General features: G+C 44.5%; 1 pseudogene; it reads left to right on the top strand.

Moving 5' to 3' along the window:
- The first annotated feature begins 2,061 nt into the window (after positions 1-2,061).
- Positions 2,062-2,568, top strand: LOC141493587 (protein CutA pseudogene; annotated as a pseudogene).
- Positions 2,569-4,965: the final 2,397 nt, after the last annotated feature.

Genomic DNA, 4,965 nt, shown 5'->3' with positions numbered 1-4,965 from the left:
GGGATGAATAACTAGAGAAAATGCCCAGAGTTAAGAGAAAGAGGATCTTAAGGAACAGCCAGAAGGCCAAGGTCACTGGGTAGAAGAGTCCCTGATGTGGTGGGGAGAGTTTTAAGGTGCTAGAGGATTGGACAGGTAGGAGAGCCAGATATGAAAGAGCTTTAAAAGAAACAGAATTTTATAGTTTATATAGTCTGGAGGCCATAATCTTAATTCTGGAGCTGTTCAGGATGGGATGACTTGGTCAGACCTGGGCTTTAGAAAAATCACCTTGCTGCCTGAATGGAGAATGAACTAGAGGGGGAAAGATTTTAGGCAGAGAGATTCCCCCAATATCCACTGAGCTTTCTTCAGAGCTACTCACCCACCACTGGTATTCACCTGACTCACCCAACTTTCACTTGTGTCTTTAAGAACTGCAGTATGCTCAAAGGCCACTTCCCCAGACATCCTCTTGGCAGATAGGCTAAACCAGATTGAGGGTACCCTTCTGTTATAAATAAAAGAAAAACCTGCTAGAGTGAGAGAAAATTGTCTATTTTATTCACGAATCTTACAGGATATGGGTACCTCACCTGGCATGAGGCATGAGGTAAGGCTATTAAAGCAGGTATTATATAGTCTTCAGAAACTCTTTCCTCTCCCTCTTGGATTTTCATAGTTGCTCAGAGTTTGAGTTACAGCCTAATCCCATCCCATGAGATTCCCCTAATATGATCCTCCCCCCATCATAAGATGCATGATATGCTGATGAACCCCAATCACAGTCACAGAGGTGGGATAATATTCGATTACCTAATTGTGCAAACTCAGTTGCATTAGGTCAAGATCTCTAGGTCACTCTTGAGTGGCTGAGGACTAGTTTCTTCTAATCTTGGATATGTCATCTCTGGAATGGGATTAGGAAAATCCTCCCAGGTTTGTGATTGGCTGGGCCAATCACCCTTTGTAATGGATTCCCTAGGGGTCCCCCTCCATACCCTGCATTCCTCACACCTTCAAACCTCAAACCTGTAGGCCATGGTTACTTGAGGAATAATGATTCAGACTTGGGAAAGCATGGGTGGAAATAAGACAAAAATTTATTAAAAAGGTTACAAGGACATAAGGAAGGGTGAGAGAGAGAGAGAGAGAGAGAGAGAGAAACAGCCAAGCAGCCTTGGCTGGGCCATTGTCTGAGAAGACTGAGAGGCCTTGAGCCCAACCCAGGTTTTTGTCTTGCCTCTCATCCAGAAGGCAAAAAGTGAACTCCCTTTCTCTTACTAGACCAGGAATTAAGTAGAGGGTAAAGCCCTAAGGAGATCAGCTACAAATTTTACATTAAACAATGAAACACAGATACATTAAGAATGGGATGGAGGTCTCCACCCCAAGCAGCTTTTAAGATTACAATTGCTTTAGTTACAATCATAATTCTCTACTTCAAGTCACTTTACATCTCCACCCAAATTCTTTCTGTTACATTGACAATTCTCTTCATCTTTCCCCTGCATCACACTCATGAGTTAGGAGGATGTCCACCCAAGGCATGTGAAGATTCCCCTGGTGGAATGGACAGATGAGAACAATTTGTTCCAATAACCATGAAGGTGGCTGAAGCAGGTGCTGTGGAGTATTTAGAGCTTGGATGGACATTGAGGATGTCAAGATCATCTACTGCATCCTGGACCATTGCTAGTCATCCTGACTTTCGTCCTGTCACTTGATTTTTTTTTTGCAAGGCAATGGTGTTAAGTGGCTTACCCAAGACCACATAGCTAGGTAATTATTAAGGGTCTGAGGCTAGATTTGAACTCAGGTCCTCCTGACTCCAGAGCTGGTGCTCTGTCCACTGAGTCACCTAGCCGCCCCGAATTCTGTCACTTGATTTTGATTACTCCAGAAGAGAGAGTCTGTTGACTTTGTGCATCCCCTCACTCAAATTCAACTCACATAATTGTCAGGGCATCACCTCCCTAATGTCATTTTCTTTGAAAATGGAGGATGAAGCTTTTTCTGGTTTTTCTGTGCCTGGCTTTGGGTTATTTTCCTCCTTTGAGCCTCAACCCCTACCTTTGCTACATGTTAGTGGGGCAAGGCACCCTGGTCTGGCTTCTCAGCAGAGTGGTTGCTTTGTTCCTGGCCTTCCTGTGGATGCACTTGCTGCTCTTCTCATACTCCTACCCCACAGCTGCTCCCTGAGCCTTCTCCATGACCTCAAGGCTGCCTGAAATGTCCATCCCCAATGACTCCGACTACATCGCTGGCTCCATCTCAGTTGTCTTTGTCACTTGCCCCAGTGACAAAATCACCATTATTGCCAGGGCTGTGGTGAAGTGACTACTTGCCTGTGCTAATCTAGTACCTCAAATTATGTCTGTCTATGAATGGAGAGGAAGAATTCAGGAAGATGGTGAAGTGATGATGATAATGATGATGAAGACTCAAACTACCTTGGCACCCTCCTTGACAGAATATATTTGTTCTCTTCACCTATATGAAGTGGTTGAAGTTGTTATATTGCCTGTACAACAGGGGAACCTCATATACCTTCACTGGGTAAAAGATAGCAGCACTCTTCCACAATGATGACCCAATTTTGATGACTTCTGAGCCTACTCTGATACCTTAGGCTAACTTACCTACATTCTTTCATTTTCTCCAATAAATTCTATCCCCAGAAAAAAAAGAAAATGGAGGATGAATGTCAAATTGCCCCAAATTATGACTCTTGAAGTGTTTTTAATTCTCACATATTCTGCAAGTTCTTTGAGGGCTTTTTGAATCCCCAGAACTTAACCTGACATTAGGTACTTAAAAACTGCTTATTAACTGACCAATTGTGAGAATTATGATAGCTACATTATCAGGAAGGAGGGAAAGGACTTGGAGGAAGAAAGGAAGGGCCCCACTGAGATGGCACCATATACTATCATGACAGTTATAACAGGCAATATGGTCATGTTCATACATCAGCCCCACTTTACCAATGGGGAAATGGAGTCTCACTTATGGCTACATAGCTTGGAATTGTCTAAGGATTCCAGCCCAACTCTCTCCTTTCATTATGGTGCCTCTGTTTGAGAGTCAGAAGGGATCCCAGTGGTCATCCGATCTACCCAAAATGCAAAAGTCATTCCCATGTCAACTCCCTGACAAGTGAATGACCAATTGGTTTTGCATGACTTTTCTGGTTACACATGCCCTGGATGATCTCTTTCATGGCTCTGCCTGCATGGACCCCATTTGCCTCTTCGTTGTCCTTCCAATGGTCTGTAATTCTGACTCTTCAACTATCCGAGATGTTTCATGATTCACAGCCATGGAAGGGGATTCATTGATGTGTTTTTTTAAATGGGTTTTATTTTATTTTGGAGAGAATTTCAGAGTCAGTGAAGACAGTTTTCCAAATGCAATCCAGCTTATTCCCTTCTGAGCCCACTTCCTTGACCACTGATTGCTTCTGTCTTAGATATATAAGTATTCATCTTCCATCCAACTATATAACAAAATCTGGGCAGTGGGTATTCTGCACTGGGTGGGTACTCTTACCGTTTTCTTGGTGGATGGTTTGTCCAGCTCTGCCATGTGCTTCAGAATCTTATCTAGGAGATTCTTCCATGATCTGAGACTCAGAGCAATTAGCCCAAAGTTAGCCACAAACAGGAGCTTCTAGAGGACCTCCTATCAATATTGGGATCCATCCTCACCTTCATCACTTTGCTGGACCTCCATGACACTGGATAGAAACATTCAAGTGAATAAGGAAGAGGCCTGCGATCTGGTTCAGTAGAAGACAGAGAGATGATGGATGGATGGATGGATGGATGATTAAATGATAGATGGATATAGACATAGTTAGATGGCTAGATGACTGGACGGAAGATAGGCATTCTCATTTAGACTTTATGCCAGTGAGAAATGGCATATCTCTCATTAATTATTGTCATTTATTTGATATAATAATAATAATAGCAAGCATGCACATATACTTTAAACCACTTTGCATATGTTTAGTCATTTGTCCTCACAGCAATTTTGGGAGGTCTCATTTTACAGACGAGGAAACTATAGTTGGCAGAGGTCGAGGGACCTGCCCAGGCACTCAGTGAGGAAGCACCCAAAACTGACCTGGAGATAGCCTCCCTCTCCCCAAAGCCTGGAACTCCTTGCTGCTCTGAAAGTCCCTGAGCACATTAGATGGTGCTGTGATAGGGACAGACACATTTCCTTTGGAGAAGTCCATTCCTCATAATCCTGGAAAGCCTTTCTGCCATGTGGCAAAGCCCCAGCCCTGATGCTCTCCAGTGCCTGGGTAAGAAAGAAATGTGCAGGTTTGAAAAGAGCCCTTGGGGAAACCAGAAGAGAGCATGCCAAGACAGAGGATGGCACCCATGACCAACCAGGGCAAGGGGCAGGGCCCTCCATCCGGAGATGCAAACAGATGAGATGCCATTTTGGAATTTGGAGTTCTAAAGACTCAGGGCAAAGATGGTCTGAGCACCCTCTAGTGAGTGACTGTGCTCTCTGCCCTCTCCTGGGGGGGGGGGGTGAAAGGGGAGAAGTGAGAAGTGGGGAAGCTCTGTCTATGGGCATCCCAATCCCTACTCGCCAGAGAAAAACAGCTCAGAGGCACCACCTCCCACCTTTGGACTGGCAAGGGAAACTTCCAGACCCATTTTCCTCTGCTGACTTGGCTCCCCGTCTGTAAAATGGGGGTAATGATAACACCCACTTCCCAGGGCTGTTGCAAAAGAGAATAGGAGTTCATAGATGTAAAGCGCTTCACAAACCCTCAAGTGTTACACACCCTGGTTCTCCTTGTGGTGGCAGTTATTATTATTGCCACCTGGCACCATTCAAAGGGAGGACTTGCCCGGTGCATGAGGAAGCTTCATGTCTTTGGGCTCTTTTATGTGAACATTCTTTCAGAACAATCATAATAAGCATCTTGGTGGAGTTATCAGGTTGGCAGAGCATGGGGCA

The sequence above is a fragment of the Macrotis lagotis genome, chromosome 7, assembly GCF_037893015.1.
Source record: "Macrotis lagotis isolate mMagLag1 chromosome 7, bilby.v1.9.chrom.fasta, whole genome shotgun sequence".
Taxonomy (NCBI): Eukaryota; Metazoa; Chordata; class Mammalia; order Peramelemorphia; family Peramelidae; genus Macrotis; species Macrotis lagotis.
This window is presented reverse-complemented; position numbering and strand designations above follow the sequence as displayed.